This window comes from Gallus gallus, chromosome 9 (assembly GCF_016699485.2).
Source record: "Gallus gallus isolate bGalGal1 chromosome 9, bGalGal1.mat.broiler.GRCg7b, whole genome shotgun sequence".
Taxonomy (NCBI): domain Eukaryota; kingdom Metazoa; phylum Chordata; class Aves; order Galliformes; family Phasianidae; genus Gallus; species Gallus gallus.
In genome coordinates this window covers 11,997,667-12,015,578 of record NC_052540.1, presented here as the reverse complement: position 1 = coordinate 12,015,578, position 17,912 = coordinate 11,997,667, and the positions used below count along the sequence as shown (strand labels likewise).

General features: G+C 37.8%; 1 long non-coding RNA gene and 1 other non-coding gene across 2 annotated transcripts in view; both read left to right on the top strand.

The window, feature by feature from the left end:
- LOC121111543 overlaps positions 1-17,912 on the top strand; it is a 151,395-nt gene that overhangs the window by 38,016 nt on the left and 95,467 nt on the right. The window lies entirely within an intron of this gene.
- MIR6611 (microRNA 6611) lies at positions 11,329-11,438 on the top strand. The gene has a single exon (NR_105479.1). It is a non-coding gene; the product is annotated as a microRNA 6611 (primary transcript).

The window sequence follows — 17,912 nt, the reverse complement described above, 5'->3', positions numbered from 1 at the left end:
GCTTTGCTGCGTACACAGCTACAAGCATCTTGCAAATGGATACTTGATGTAGGAAAAGTAGTAAGGTAGATCGCATTGTGTTTTCCTTATTGGATTAGATAGAAAAAAACATGACTTGGCAGAAGATCTGTATTCTGAAAAAAGGATATCTATCAGTATTGTGATTCATCCACACACCCTCCACTATAACTGCCAAGGAGATGCGTATGCATCTTTCAGTGTCTTCGTCTTAAAGTTATACTAATCACTGGGATCAGCTCATTAATCTTCAAATGTGCTCTCTTTTGAGTAATATTTGACTAAAAAATAAAATAACCAATTCCATATGTGTAATTTACATTTCCAAATGACAAGAGGGTGGTTCAATATTAGGAATAAGTTGTCTTTGTAAATGTGACTAATTGTATGGTGTTATGAAGTTATAAATTCATCAAAACAACCATATAAAATCATCTCTCTTGCATTAGCACGATTCCTCTCCTTGTCCCAGTCAGAGGCAGCTTTGTTAAAAATATATATATATGGCTAGTGTATGGTGACTGCCAGCTTCTGGCAATCAGATTTAGATGCTTCATTACCAAATAGAGCAAGGAAACTTTCCCTCACAATGTGTAGCTCAGGCATGACTTAAAAAAACAAAAATTGTTGTCAATCATAGAGTTGCATAATTTCAACTGATTTTTACTTGAGAAAAATACTAATACACCAAGGCATAGATAATGATTGTATATAATCAGATACAAGACTGATTAATCTGCATTTTCTCCCATTATAGTCATAATTAGGGAAGTCAGGTAGAAATTTGTACGGGATTGACTGTGTATGTGAAGTATTTCAGAGGTTAGAAGCAGAGTGAATTGTGAAATGACATGGTAAGCAGTGAAGTCTCCTGTGTATTGTAGAAGTCCTTAAAGGTACTCTGATAGATCTGTTACTGTGACTGTGTGGCATTACTTTTCTCTGAAGCAAATACAAAGTTATTTCCAAGAGGTGGGATTAGAGTAGCTAACAGATAGTATGATGCATGTGTTTCTGGGTGTTTTCAAAAGGTGTCAAGAACAGAGAAGTGTCTACAGGAAAATTAGAAAGATTTGTGGTCTGGAGGAATGTAAGAGGGCTGTTCTATATGTAATGCCTCCTATTTTATTATGTTGGTTCACGATGACAAAGGTGGGTGCTGGTAGGCTGGCAGTAGGGGGTTGAACCTTCCCACTAATATTCCACTACATTTTGTGGCTGTGTAAGTTTATATTAGCCAAAATTAAATACAGAGTTATCCTGTTAAATGTAATTGGAGAATCAAATGTTCACCCTCTGAGCATGTATATTCTTGGATTAAAACAGTGTGTTTTTGAGTATTAATTGCATAATATAAATAGCTCTTAGGTATTCTACTGGAAAAATGAGGCAATATTTTACAATTCTTTAAACAGTCCAGGCAGAGAGCCCCATTACTCTAATTCTTCTTGTGATAAACCATTGCAAGTGGTGAATAGCTGTGTTTCTTCTGTATAGTTGCCTTAGTTAAGTATTGTTCCAAGTGAGACTTTAAAGAACTCCAAGCTCTTAACTTACCTCTGTATATAAGTATGATATCACAGAGAGCCTCAGGGGCTACGTTGCCTGAGCAGATTGATTGGAATTTGATAGTACTTTCTACTAATGATAAGAGGTTAGTGACTAGAGGAGACATCTTTTCATGGTGGCAAGTATTTTCCAACACCTGTGGATCAGAGTGATGGAAAATGTTTGGGGTAAATAATGCACTTGTAAGACGTACATATGTCATTGGCAGTTTGGTAGAAGGAAGCAGGCTGTTTAGAAAGGAATACTGTGTTTTCAGTCTTACTGGATGGAATACCTGTATTCCTAAGGTTATATCCTATGCAAGAGGGCTTTCAGAAAGGTGTTTAGGTGGATTTTTTTTAGTACAATCTTCCAGCATCATTGCTCTTTTGTTGCAGAAGAAATACAAGTCTGGTGAAGTTAAGAGCTTGAGAATGTTTTTCTGCACATGATTGAATATGATGATGATAGGAAAAACTGAAATGCTGTTTCACCTTTTAATGCTGATTGTATGAGGAAATGGAGTCCCTTTGTACTTGTTAAAGGCTACAAAGGGTAAAAAGCAGGGGGAGAATCATGCATCTTTAAACTTAATAGTGAAGTTGAGGACAAAAGGAAGAAAGTAAACTTTGGAAGAACTTAAGATTCCAGAGAATATGGCTGTGACCTTTGCTTATATACCAGTATGATTTGTAAAACTTATCTCGAGTATTTCCTTCCTTTCTCAATTATGTCAATCAGTGTTTAGAAGTGTGTAGTGTGTTATAACCATAGTGGCTAAGAAATGCTGAGGAGCTCAGAATAGAGACCAAATTTGGTCTCTATAATATATATAATGTAAGTGGTACACCAACTTGTGGCAATGTTATACGATGTTATCTGCTTGAGCATACTCGTAATGATAGTGAATTGCCAAGGTACAAATAAAATCATCAACAGTTGCCAATTCTAATGTCTGTTTTATGTTTATGATGGGAAAAGAGCTCATTCCCACAGCAAAATCAAGTGTTGTTGTAGAAAGCGTAAATTCTCCAAGGTGCCTTCATTTCCTGAAAGAACAAATAGGAGGAAGGAGAGGGGTGACATTGAAGTGTTCCTCGCTCTCATAGGAGGAAATGATTTTTTGATCATTCCTATTTCATTTTCCTCCCATTACTTGATGTGGTGGGGTGTTCTTTTAATGAAGATGTCTAAAAATTCCGAATACAAATTGTACCTGAATTATTGGCGTTGTGACAGAAACCTCACAGCAATTTTAACACTTTGGTAGAAAGGCTGAAAAATATGAAATTTCCCAGAGTTAGCTGGTGAGTGGCTTGCATTCTTTGACTCTTTATCTTTATTTCTCTTATTCTGATCACTCACAATGTGAAATGGCTTCAGCATGTAATAGCTGGAACTACACAAAAAAAAAAACAATGAGGTGTAAGACTTGCATATTAGATTTCAAAAATAAATAGCTATCCTCAGCCTTCTGGGAGGGTTCTTGAGCTTATCTGCCTTTATCAGAATTGCTAGAAAGCACAATTTCCATAATTGCAGTGTGCATAGTTACAGGTCTCAATATTGTCTATTGTCTTGTTGTTTTCACACTGGAGTTATTGATGGGCTGAATTTGCTATGAAACTTTACCTTTTATTTTCTTGTTTATATTGTTCTCATAGTTTGAGTTGTAGTTGCTAGTCTAGTAATGTCATTATATAATTGCTTAAGTGTTTGCATATGATTTTTTTTACCTTCAAGTTGCAGTGCTGACAGATGGAATACTTAGCATATCACAATATCCAGTTTGAAAGACAATTTCTTTCTAAGAAATAGAGGCAGACTGTAATTCACTGTTGTAGAGCACATCAGGTCCTGCCCTCTGTCCCTTACTTTCATGGACCTCTTTGTGTAAGCTGCTTTTAGCCTGCACTCTTCTCAAAGACCAGAGAGCTAGTTTCCAAATTGCCTGTATAAACAAGAAGACTTTGAACTAAATCATCGATTTATTTTAAAGCTAAATTACCAGTTAACAAGGTTCTTCATTATTTGCTTTTGCACTTAGCACTCTTAGTGAATGTGTACATTTTTGCAAGAAGACTTACAGAACTGTTTTATGTAGCATTATTCCTGCTGTTTAACTGTAATTATTCACAGCCCTCTATCATAAGTCCTCTGTTAAGTAAAAAAAAAAAAAGTTCCAAAGTGTTCCTTCACTTGAAAGAACTGTTTGTATAGTTTTGTTTTGAGTAGTTTTAGGTTCATCAGATCTCTGTAAGTGTAGTGGGAATTTGCATGTTTGGAAAGCCAGTCTGCAGGCCTGTTTTAATTCTGCCAAAATCACTTTCAGAGAGAAGAGGTTAAGTGGCCTGGAGACATAAATGTTTATCACAGACAGGTAGTCAGAAGCAGTTCATTATCTGCATTAATTTTAAGCCTCTCTCAAAAGCTGGAGAGATGAATGTCACTGAGTATATAGGCTGATTAATGTTAACAATTCTCCCTGGGACCACACATTGCGAGAAGGTAAATTTTCTGAAATAAAAAAAAAAAAAATTAAATTATTATAATGATGGATTCTGCCCTTGAATAATTTAATTCAATCAAAAATATCTACTAGTCTATGTGAAAAGCAACAAATGTGCTATGGAATGACTTTGGATAGAATTAAACACATTTAGCAAATGCCCTGCTAAGAGTTGGATATTTCACTTGAAATTTCTCAGAAATAATTTACTTGTTTTTCAGTGTACTAGTAGTGAAATTTAAATGTCTTCACAAACTGAAGTTAAAAGTTTTTCAGTGTGAAAGGAAGGTTACTGTATTACTTCTCTTATGAAGAGAATTTGGACCTTAGCCTTAAAATTCTGAATAAAAGTTTACGCTAGGGTATAGAACAGGTAATTAATGTTTGTAACACAGAGCCTGTTTAATCTGTGTAACTAGAGCAAATGGGACAGAAACACCATTATCAGCTGTTAAATGCTATTGTGCTACTTGATTTCTTTGTTTCCACTTGAATTGAGAGATGACACCTTAAGTGAATGCATCTTGAGATTGGTGCCAAATGTTAAAGCATATACAAGCATGTCGTCCTTTCACCACATATTGGTGAATATTTTTAACGTAGCTGACCCTAACCCTAACCCTCTCCCCCCCCCCCCCCCCCAAAAAAAAAAAGATACTAAAAGAAGAGGTATTTGTTTCATTCTTTCAATCAGTGCACTAAAAACAGATGAATACAAACAGGAATTCAATTGAAATGAAAGATTCTCAGTACACGTATGAGCTAATTCTGGATGTCAAGGAAAGGATGGATGGAAAACTAATATGACCTGGGCTATGCCCATTCATGTATTTGCCCAAGTGATATTTATTACCCTCCTATGTGAACTAATCCATAATGATATCTTTTATCTTGGCAAAAAAAGATAAAACTGAATTTAGAAACTAAACTGTTTAAAGCATGTATTTGTTTGCAGTAAATAAAGATGAATAAATACATCCAACTGTCAGCTTCCTTCTGTGTTTTGTGGAGGAAATTCCTACAGCAATAGCTCCCAACTGCCAGTATTACATGGCAAAATCCTCTGAAATTATTGGAAAACCACATGTTGGTTGTGCTACATGAAGATAAGGTGGAAAAGTTGGAGAAATAGGAGTGTGTCATAATATTCTTGTGGAATCCCTCAAGACCACTCATTCTGACTTCATTTTCAGACAGAAGATGCTATGCTTCTGATTTATAGCACTTCAGAGTTGCCTTCCCTTGAGAGCTGCAGGGCCTTGGAGGGAAGCAGTTGTTTCCCTTTGAAATACTTCAGTAGAGAAATGCTAGTGGTAGCCCTTCAAAGAGAGACATGAATTCCTCCTCAAGCCTAGCTATGCTATTCTTCAGCAAGGAGAGAAAAGAATATTTTGAGCTGAGATCACCTGCAAGAGATGTCACTTGCCTGTTTATAAATGGTATTTGTTAGTTGCGGAATGGCGAAGTATGCAGTAGAAATGCCACCAAAGATCAGAGTCATGTTGTGCTAATTGGTGCTGGTATGGACTGTAGTTCTGAGCCTTCTGCTTCAAATGTTTCTTTTTGTTTTTTTCCCCTGGCAATGAGGAATGTACTTTAGGCATAATAGAAATCTATTCCTGACCTGCAGTACCTAGCAATGTAAAGAGCATTGCCCTGGGTATTTCTTCCTGGCAGAATTCAATTTCTCTTACTGAAGGTTGGCATGCTACTGTGGTTATTTGTTTAATTTCAAAGTAGGCAGTGAAGCATTTTTCATACTTAAACCACTTCCAAGCTATGAGTGTATTCCTCTATCATGTAAATAATATAAAGAATAATAACAGATATTAATAGTGGGAGTGGGAAAAAGTCTTTACCTCACATCCTACAAATATTCTAAGTAGGATCTTTCAAACTATTCTGACATCTGATGTTACTGAATATCTGCTTTTGCCATCACAAATACCAGGTGGAGGTCTATTGACTTTGATCTAAGTTTAAGTCAGATGATATTCAAGGTATTGCTTGTTTTTTTTAGAGTGTACAAATGTACAATGGAACTTGTATAAAAATAATTTAGGATCTTTTTTGCTTTTCTGCCTGTTTCTAGTAAATCTCTGAGGAATAGTAGTGAGTTGCCAGCAATTATTCACTGTTTGGGGACTGCTGAGTTCCAGTCAGGCTTCACTGTAACGTATCTGCTTCAGTCTCTCATCAGGAATAACTTTCTCAGCACAGCCCTATCTCTAATCACAAAGTTATATCCAATAAAATGTAATGCTTCTGCTACCTCTTACTCTCCTTGAAGGAGCCATGAAAATTTCTTGTGGTATTCTGCCCAAAGGTCTTCAGGTTTTGGGTATCTTTTTGTTGTTGTTTTTTTTAATTGTGAGAAGGGAGGAGAAAACCCAACAACTTAAAGCATTAACATAATTGTATTGCTGTGAAACTGAGGTCAATAATATTGATTTTTTTTAAATTTTATGTAAACTTTTAAGTCAGGAATCACAAGGAAAATGAGTGTTCTCTGTGTTCCTTTGTTTTCTTCTGATTATGAAAAATTTCTTTTTGTTTCCTAGTATGCTGAAATAAATGATGAAAACCATATTTAACATTGCAACATGCAAAGAGACGAGTAGCTGTTTGGCTTGCTTGTTTAACATGTGGGTCTGGGAACACGACAGGTCATTAGGAAGTAGTAGCATATTTGTGGAGATTGTTTTTCCTCTACCAAACCCAAGCAAACAAGCCTGCTAATATTTTGGTCCACTGGGAGTAGAATGCACCTTCTCTTGCTTGTGTTGAATGTTTCACTTGGGTCAGGACACGAATATTATTGTAAATATTATTAGAATCTGGTAGTTCTATTTTACGTCATGTTTCAGGCAAATATCCATAGGGCCGTGAAAATGAGGTCTGTGTTTTTCTTGTCTGTGCAATGCTAGTTTGTAAGCTCTATTGTGTAATGCGCTGTTAAGCAGAACTCTTCTCAGAATTAATGGAGTAGTCTACTTAAAATCAATGTCACAGGATGGTCCTACATATTTGCATACCTTAATTATATAATTGAATTGTATCTTAATTATTACATGATTACGTGCCTTAAATATGTAATTACAACTACTTATGCTAACTGCATGACCAAAAGCATGAAATTAGACTGTAATTACAGTACATATAGTAGTTGAACAAGTGATATAGCTTTTTGTGTACTAAATATAACTTTAGAATATATAATAAATTCCACACTTTGCATAATTATTCTCTCCAAAGATTGTACCAGGAAGCAGTAACAAAGCCTATAAATGCTTTATTTCTCTTCATTCAGGACAAATGTCTAAACTTATGCTATATATCCTGCCAAAGTAAAAGATGATACCTACCAATGACACCCCCCCCCCCCCCCAAGTGATACTCAAGTAGTTATATAAAATGAAATTAAAGAAAATCTTGCATGATCTCCACCTTTAGCATATATTCAGTAATATCAGTTTCATGGAGCTTTGTTTATTGGGAATGTACTCTGACACTAACACAGATCCAATAACGTCAATATTTACTGCCATATATTTGAAGTAGTGGTAAAGCAGAGAAAAACCTCTTAAATCCAGCTTTCACAGCAAAATAACTTATCCACACTGATTATTCAGAAGTGCTGGTGATCGTGCCTGACAATTCCTTTAGTAAGCTGTACACATTGTTTAAATTATCCCAGTGAATTAATAGACAACACAAAAGAGAAGGAATGGGTAAGGAATGAAGTTTGTCTGTTTCCACATGAAAATTACATGAAACCACAGTTCTTGGAATCTGCTTATCTCCCTGGGCTCTGTTTCAGGCAGGTTTTCTGTAAGGAAATCATTGGAACTTAATACTTTATTCTCTCTTCCCTACTCCACCTTGAGATACTTTCACTGCAGAGAGTGCTCTACTAACCACTATTTCACCAGCACTGATCAAGCTGGGGTTGTAGAAGAGTTTGTCCAGAGATTCTGTAGAGTAAGATAAATCCAGCCTTTTCTCCCTGTCTTACTGCAAGATGGCTGGCTGATTTTTTTTTTGTGAAAGTATTTGAAGATGAAGAAATTCAGAGCTATTTTAAGACAAAAGGCACAAATGATGTTCTACAACTATAGCATCTGGATTAGAAGATGGTTTTAGAAACGGTGTTTCGCAGACTTATTGACTTTGTTACTGGCAATTTTCTGGGGAGTTTGGATAAACAGTAAGCTTCCTTATGTTTTCTGCAAATGTGGAGTTACTTTTGTGTCTCAAACTTTTTGTTATCTCAAGCAACGCAATTTTTCTATACTCCAATTTCTGATGGGCACAAAGATATGATATGCTTTTCTGTAATGCAGAAGTCTTGTAAAGGCAGTGGAGATTGCAAAGCCTCAGTAGGGGCTGTGTGAATACCTCTTATAGGTAGGGATGAAATAGGGGAGATTGCTAAGGGCAAAACAAGTGTTCCTTCTCTTTCTTCACACAATTGGTGGTGGCTGCTGTTCCTGTGTGAAGCAGTAATAGGTTGCTGTATTCTCTCTTCAGGCAACCGCCATCAGCACTACCTCCTGCTGCTGACCCAGAGAGCCACTCACAGCAGGGATGGGCCTTCCCAGGGAGAGAGGGACAGGGCTGGAGCCCCTGAACGGCAAAATTCAGTTTAACGAAAAAAGACCAAGATTGGTCATTTATTCACCAGGGCCGTCACTTTGCTGCAAAGAAAAGGTCAGCAGGAAAATAGTGCCTGCTGTGCTTTAGATCTGAAATGTTCCTTCATTTCTCAGCCCTGTGTGAGGGGATCTATTTGTGTCTGCTGTCCTCTGATCGTGAGAATTGTATGTTAAGAGTTATGTAACACTTCTCTTGATTTTTATCGTGAGCCAGGCTGATAACTGAGTAGCAAAATGTAGAGTCAGATTCCATGTCTTCAGAGCATCTTAGGGATATACTTCAGATATCATGGTAGTAGTAATGGTAAGGTTAGATAGTGGAATGGTAGCAGAGCAGGCTGTTCCATTTTCATTGGGATGATTTTTTTTAACTTTCAATGGAGCTGCAGGTTAAAAAAAAAATTTGGGTTGAAGAATTTTTTTGAACTGTTGTCTGAGAATAGCTGTTTTACAGAGATTTTTGTGCCCAAAGTAGACACTTTGAAATAGTTCCTACTGTAGTTCATTGGTGACCTTGGAAGAGGAAGTATGGGATTTCTAAAAGAGCGCTCCTAACTGGTGTCAGTCAGTATTTCAGTGATGTTTATTATGCCGTGATTTAGCCATTGGAAAGCAAAAGGCCATGATAATGTGAAAGGAGTCTTGGAGTTATGATTTTGAACTCGTTCGACTTGCTGAATTTTCCATTTGGGATATTTGTGGAGTTTTTTTGTACTAGGAAATGTGATTTTCCTCAATTATCTAGGACTGCAAGCTTTTCAAGCTTCAAAGGAGAAGCACTGATGGTGAAGCATGTGCAGATTACTGCAAGCTGGCCCTGTCACCACACAGAACGTGTTTCAGGAACTTGTATGTCAGTCTGAGACCCACAGTAACATGCAATGAGTTTATCCTAGAACTCATCATGTGATAGTAATATGCCTTTGTATATTTTTCTTAATAATTGAGAAGCTCTATATAAGCAAAACGTATAGCTCTTATGAAAACCTATGGTTGTTTAGAGTGGGCAAAAGTAAAACCATTTTAATGCTCATTTTCTTTTAAAAGATTTTGATGGTTAAAGAAATCCAGATTGCCTAATCACCATTCAAACTTTACAAAAATGTGGATTAATGGTCAAATATAAAAGTACTCCAACATACTGGAAATATCTGAGGGTAAGCCAGGGGCTTGCAAAAGGATGTCAGAATTGAAAAGGAAACTGTTCTATGATTTTATGAAACCTTTTTACCTCCATACTTCAAGGAGCTTGTTCAATTTTGTTCCTATCCCATGTTCTACAAGCACTTGCAAGTAGGTTACTATTTAATGGCAAAAAGGATACAGAAGCTGGTGGTCTTGGATCATGGTATTTGTGCAAATAATTCCATGGTGACAGGAACACAGAACACCTTCAGTTAGAAGGGGACCTGCAAGGATCATCAAATCCAACTCCCAAGAGGATACTTTAATTCTCTTTGCCTATCAATATTATTACTGTAATTATGTTTATAAATAAAAGCTGAACATCTCTTGGGGAATGTGGCATGGGATTCTTCATTGTGTGGGTTCCCAAGATGGTTTATGTACCCAGAAGCACTGATGTGTGGCTGTCTTAGGCTTGTAAAAGAGTGTCTGCTTTGCTTATGCTGTAGTTTCATAGAAGAACAGTCTTTTCTTGTTCTCAGTGAAGCTTGTTTGCGACAAAGATTGCAAAATATGTAAAACTTATTAATGAAAGTTAAGAAAAAATGAAAATAAAAGCAATGAAGCCAAAAAGCAAGACTTGCAAAAGGTTCGTGCTGCTTGGTAAGCTTTGTAGGAGGTGGATTAAGACACTTATAATTGCTTGATACTGGAAATCTCCATCGCGGGTTTGAAAAAAAAAGAAAAGATGATTTGGAAATTTTTATAACATTGCATTTCTCCATTAATTAGGATGTGAACCATGTGGTCCAGCAGTTAAAGCCAAGGGCTTGGCAATAAGAAGATCGTAGCGTTCTAATTATGCTGTTTGGATAATTTTCCATTGTCTTTATTATTTGTTTATTTTATTCACATGTACAGTGGATGCTTTAACGTGTGAAAATCAGATTTGAAAGTCTGAGCTACCTAAAATTCTGGATAAAAACTCCAGATGGAGAGTTTATTTAAATTGTGTGTAATATTTTTCATTCTCCCCTTTTTCCTCCCCTGTTCAGCTCTTCCAATAAAATAATGCACATTTAGAGATTTCTATTCTTAATCTACTGAACCAAGATGACCTCCAGGTTCTGTGTAGGAAGAACTGTTCTTGGCTCTTTTTCTGTATTTCCCAATGGCCTGTAGCTAACAGGGCTTCTAGAGCTGTAACCCCAAGAACATCACCTTGTTGCATTTCCTTGCTAGAATGAGGTGTAAAGCTTACTCTGCTGTCTTTCTGAGAAATAAATTGCTATTAGCAAGCACAGGGTTACCTTAATACTACCCTTCTCGCTATGATCTTGCACCTTCCTGATTTTTTTTTTACACACGTGAACTCTTCTCTTTCAATAAGGGACAGGGTTAGGGGGGGTAACATCTTTTCCCTGTCAAACTTCCTGTTTGTGCAGACCCCTCTTTATGGAAATTACAACTGATCATTTCTGCTCTGGTTCACATGCTTTGCTGGATCCAGTGACACTTCAGTTTTCTGCTTCAGGAAGTGCTGCTGAATAGAGCAGGAAGTGTGAACCAACAGCAGCTAGAATAAGAGATGCAATCAACCAAAGTCATTTAAAAGTGTAAGTACTATGCTTGACATCAGTAATTGTGTAAGAACATTAATTATTATTATCATCAAATAGTACAGGTCAGAAAACTGATATGTCCATAGATATTCTGTACAACGCCCCATGGTTAGCTGGCTCCAAGAACACACAGTACTGTTCCAATTAATTGAGAGAATAGCTTGATACTTCACAGGTTGAAGCAGCCAGATCATTCTAAAGCAGTGATTATCTTCACTGCTACAAAGTGTGTTTAATTTCAAACTTAATTGTATCTACATTTCCGTTTCTAATTAATCCAGATATAGAAATGCTATAGTAACCGAACAGCGTGTTCTTTGAGGAAATAAAACATGGCACAATCCTGTGGCACCAGAGTAATCTGATTAAAGAGATGTTTATGTAGCACAGGTCTGTAAAAGTTAACTAATTTATCATATGCTTACAATTCTTGTGATGCAATTCAATTTTAAAGGAGAAATGAGAAATACTCATCTTGCTCAGTTTGTGCTTTGAGATTTCCACTCTCTAATTTGTCATGGAATTTACACAGGTGATTGAAAAAGCAGTCAGCTTCTTGGTAGCATACGCTTTTGTAAAGGGTGAGAATCCAGTTTTCAGTAGGAAATTTCCACCACTGGTATCTGCATGAGAGATGAGATGCACTGACCTTCTTGTAGGCAACAAGGTGTGCCTCTTCAGTCTATAGTATGCATTGCTGAGAGGGTATCTACGTGTAGCCAGTATTCACATGAAGGTCACATCAACCTTTAAGAGACTGGGGACGGGTTTTTTCACCCATGATTTTGCATGTAATGAGCTGAAGGACTGTGACTGCTCCAACAAGGCAGTGTTTAAGTATCTGTATGTCTGAGCTGCACTTAAAATGCAAGATACACCGGGGTGTTCTCAGTGGCTGATCACTGTCACTGAGATGTTGCTGGTGTTGCTGTGTTGGTTGTGTAAATATGTAACCTTAGAAAATTAAAAATGCAGCAGAAATATGTGGTTGAAATGGCTGTGGATATTTCTCTTTATCTAAAAGAAAAACTTTTTTGGTAAGCAAGTTTTTATTGCCTTTTCTTCCCCTTTTCAGCTGGAAGTGCTATACATGCACTGCTTATCATGGACAGTATTATGAGTGTTATTTTTGGGGCTGATTTAGAAATTCTGGCAATGAAGGCCTACCAATGATTTTGTAAGATAAAGAAATAGCAAAAACTGTAGCTCTGACACACAACTGCCAGTAATACTACTATGAAATGAACCAGTTAGGTCTTGAATAGGGGACCAAGCTTGCAGTTGAACCTAACTTTTAGATTCTTGCGGATGGAAGCTGAGTGCACTGCGGAATCCTCAGTTACCACTTGATATAAATCTGAGAAACAGTTTTTCATGCACTCACACCCTGCTACAGTCTCAGATAAATGAGCTTGGGTATCCCCTTCCAGCCAAAGGTCCTGGTTCTGATGGCATGCAGTTGGTGAGAGGGAGGAAAAGAAACAGCTAGAGAGATTAGGTGATGGAATGAGAGATCTAGAGACAGAGCTATGGCAGGAGGCGTGATAAATGCAGTGAGCGAGTTCATTCAGTAAGGTAACTTTGGGAAATTAAAAAAAAAAAGGGGGGGGGGGGGGGTGGGAGGGGACTTCAGTGCGTATTTAAAATGACTGATACTGAAATTCTGGTTCTTCTAAAAACACTGCCTCTGTAAAGTGGTCAGAGTTCCAGGGAAGCCTGACCTCTTCCTTTCGAGGGTGAACCAGGCTTAAAGCTTTTTTATTTGGTAAGAAGAGAGCACCACCTTGTGTTAGTCCCAACATCCCAAAGCACCCTGTGATTGCTTTCTCGTGTAGCCGAATTGACAAATAGATATTTACTTTTCTTATATAGCGTGCTTGTGCTGTAGAAAACTAAGAGAGACAAAGATGCAAGTGCAGGGGTTTGAGAGCGGATATGTGGGCTGAGCATGTCCATGTGTCTGTACATGCACTGCCTGAACTTCGGGGTTAACTGTAAATTCAGATTCTTATACAAAGTTCAAATTTCTGGTTGTTCTTCAGAAGACCTTACTCATTAAGTAAAATTGGGATATTCGCATTACCCATTTTGAGATGCAGTCTAATGGATGCATATCTCTAGCAGGCAGTAATGAGGCTGACAACTGTACTGAGAGACTGCTGCTTGCTGTGTGTGTGCGCTGAGTAGTATCTTCCACTGTATAAATGTTTGCTGTGTCTCTGCTGAATCAGATATTTAAGAAAGCATCTCTAATCTGTCTATGGTAGTAAGGATGAATAGCTCTACATATCTGCTAATATTCATTTGAATTTTTTTGAAGTTTTCTGATGAAATTTTTCTTTTCTGCATACTTCCCTGCTTTGTTTCAAGCACTATATTCTGGGAGAACCTACTGTGCAGATTGGACTGGTGGTGGTTAATTTATACTATGAGTTTGTGCTCATGAAAAGTAAAACTGAAATTTGAAATATTTAATTGTAGGAATTCACACGGGTATGATAGTTGTGACAGTCCTGTCTGTAATGCTTTAATACCAACAAACTTTAAATGCACCTGACTCTAAATCGAAATTGAATTGTGAGTAGAGAAGCAGAAAAAGAACACAAAATAGGTCTCTGAAGTAAAAAGACTTAAAGAAACAAAGGGAAATTTAATGTATTTGAATTAAAAAATATTCCCCTGTGAATGAAAATATGTGGGGAGAGAATGAAAAACACACACATCTTCTGCTTCCCAGAACAATGCTAGAGATTTTGGTATTTAAGCTCTAATGTACTTGAATACTTTAAAAGGGTGGCTAATTTTCAGAGTTAATGGTTTGATCTTGGAGACAGAGACATGATATATAACATGGTGCCCAGCAGTGAATACTGCGTGCATGTAGGGGCTGGATCTGTATTTAGTTAGGCAACTCTTGCTTTGAGTATTTCCTCTGAACCATATAGGCTGACTACAGTGTTTGTCAGTCTACATGTGTGTTCCCTGCTGTTCCCAGAATCTCGGCATGTGTTCCCAACATGTGTTCCCAGAATAACCCAGCTGTATACTATCAGTTCTGCTCTGAATCCTTTGTAATACATCAGATAAAGCCTGTTTTCCCACCATGGAGACACAATAGATTGATGCTTTTGGCAAAAGGAGACAGAGATGCTGTGGGTTTGTCTGAACATTCATAGTCGGTTGTGGTGCCCAACTTTAAGTTATTAAGGCTGCATCTTTAGAAGTGCAGAAAATTGAAGGATCCTGTACAACAAGATACATTGGACAAGTGTTTAAATTTCCAATGCAGAAATGCCATAGGTGTGTATTTTCAGAGCAGTAACTGAAGCAGGTGATGTTCAGCAGGATTGGTTTAGCTCAAAAGCTTTTCAAGAGTTCAGGTGTGCAAAAACATTTCAACTCTGATCCGCAGTTATTCTAAAGTATTAAAATTCATTGATTGCCTTTATAAAAACATCCTCATTTTGCTTTTTTGCTCTAGTAATAAGTTACCTCTTTTGCTCTAGAGTTTGCTACGCTGAAAGTGAAAGAATACAAAAAATAATGATAAAAAGGGAATCTTTCTTTTGTGAACTGTTTTCAGCTATACACAGTAAAGGCTCAGAGAAAGGAGTACGAGCTCCTACCATAATGATGTAATGTTCAAATGTGTATTAGGATAATTTGAATACATTAGCTGAGACAGTGTCTTGTTGGTAAGGAAACTAGAAGAGATGGATGTAACAGCTGATTCAAAGTATTAGCGTTGAATTTTATAAGAGGCCTCTGTACAAACAAAAAAACACCAAAGAAACAAATGACTGAACAAAGATCTAGTCCTTTGGACTTAAAATTTTAAGTTAAAACAAAAGCAAAACAGAAGACCATGTATATATATATTTCTATATATAAATACTTTTTCTCCCAAGAAGGCAATATAAATTCTAATGCTCTCCTATATGTGCTGAAGTCTCTAATCCTCTTTCTTTCCAGTATGAGAAATGTGAAATGGTATTTGGAAGGTAAGCTTTTCAAATTGGAGCTGTTTGGATATTTGTTTTGTGTACAGCTAAAGCTACCTCAGGCTTCCTTTGCAAGGGTTTCCTTGGGTCTAGATGGTCTGACTCTGAATTACAGTATGGTAAGGTGGATGTGCTATTCCCTTGGCATGCTACAAACAGGGCAGCCTCCCTGGGGAATGCTTTCTTTCAGCTCTTCTTGTCTCCCCCACCTGCTTTGCTGGGGTAGCACATCCTTCTCACAGTGCTTTTTCTGAAGAAGACCCAGTATGCAGGAAGAAAACATCTGGGGGGAGAATAAAATTGAAACTTAAGGTGGGAAAAATCCATTTCCCATGTAACTCTGTGTTAGGGTATCTTCCATTACTCAACTTTGTCATAGATAAGCCAAGAATGTAAGCAATGAGTAAATGCCTTCCTCATGGAATTCTCATCTCCTGTTTCTTGCAAAGAACAGCACAGGAAACATGGAGCTTTTTCCCAGTGTTAACTGCTGTCTTTTCAGTTGTCCCAGCATGTGTTCATGACGTGCACAGGTAGGGAGATATGAGGAATTTCTGGGATTTATTTTTGATCAAAGCTGTGCACAGAACTTGGTGAGCAAAGGTGGGAAGTGTTGCGCTGTCTGAGAACAGTGCGCTCAGAGCGGTGTCTCCATGATGCTGGTGAGGGCTGAGCACAGAGCACGTCACCTGGGCTGCCCCAGCTTTGTGCGCTCACCACGTGGAGATGTGTTGCTGGCTCTGCCTACTCCACTGCTTCATGAAGGGAAGGGCTGCTCAGGGCATCCCCAGGTTGTGTTTACCATGGCAGAGTGTGGGATAACTCAGCTGCGTTGTCCCCAGATGCCTGGATATCACCTGTTGCCCATACACCCCATATGTGGACTTGTGCTCCCAGGAAGCAGATCAGGGCAGGGCAGCTTGTCTATGACTGCAGCACATCTGTTCTTCCCCTCCTTTATCCTTTGTTTATTCTTATTTGGTCTTCACTGTTCTAGCAGAATGTCTTTTCTTACCGGTTGTTTGCAGTGCCAATACTTCACTATAACTGCAGTTAGTCAAACATTGTGGACAGTGGGTGATCTTGGAGTTACTATGGTTTAGTTTGTCCTTCTATAGAAGGATCTCTTCTGACTCTCAAAACTGCAATGTAAAGCCTGCAGTATAGGTTGACTGGACTCAGCTACATCTTACCTTTCTCACTCAGCATTCCACTTCCAGCCTCCCCTTCTGTTTTGAAAGTGGAGAAGTTCAACTCAGTCGATAGCACTAGAATGCTCAACTTGCTTTCAGTAATGCTTTCTTCTTGTTCCTGCCTGCTATTTCCTTTTGTTCTCCCTGCCTTTATGTTAGCAGTGGCTGCATCTGGCCTTATGTTAGTTCTCAGAGTTCAGACCTGTGATGGCCCTTTATTTCCTTCCACCAAAGGATTTTTTTGCATATCCTGGCCTCTGCTCCTGAAAGTTGCTGGAGTAAACAGCACCAGCTATCTCTCATCATGCAGGTGACTTCTGGCATGTATACCACAGCCTTCAGAGGAAGAAAAACCTTGTTTAGATGGGGAAAAAGCAGGTGTTACTCTGCACTGCAACAGCTCAATATACGAACAGTTTATGAATGCTGTTTACAGTGCACACAGTCCTTCCCACACATTAGGCTCTTGTCCTACTGTGTTCAAGGCAGTCAACAGTTAAACAACTCAATGACCGCTATCTTTCTCACCTGTCAAAATTTGAGAGATTCCCTTTAAAAATATATTTAACTGTTTAATGCCTGAAAGGTGCAGACTAATCCTGAAACATTTCCTATTTTGCTTGTTCCCCTTTTGGCTTCAAAATTTGGTGATAAATGCGCTTTTACTGTCTTCCTTCATGGACTACATCCACTTTTGTATGATTTCAAGAGACACACAAGAAACAATAATTTGGAAATTCATTACAATGCCAGGGTTTATATGCTCTCATTAAGCATTAATTGGTAGTTGATGGCTATTGCTATTTTTAACACCATTAGTTCATAGCGATGTAATTAGTGATGCTAAGTACAGGATCCACATTAATAGCATTACTAATTGTAAATCTGGAGATAGGAACACAAGATGACTGGTTAATTTCTAGGCAATATCTCATGATAATTGGCTATAGGACATTTGTGCTGAAGTAGAAAGGTAAATAATTTAAAATCTTTTCTTGTAGTTTACGCTGTACTTCACAATAGTAATATACTCTGTTGCCCATGTTTTAGTCCTGTGAAATACAATGCCATTAGCACCTCACGGCTTCTGCAGTTATTAATATCTGTGCTTCTGTACGTTTTCATGTATACTAGCAACTGAGTTTGAAAAAATAGCAGAAGCAATAAATGAACAACTTTAAGGACGTCTGTGTGGGTACTTACTGGTTTCTTTGGTGGTGGGGTTTTTCTTTACAATGCAA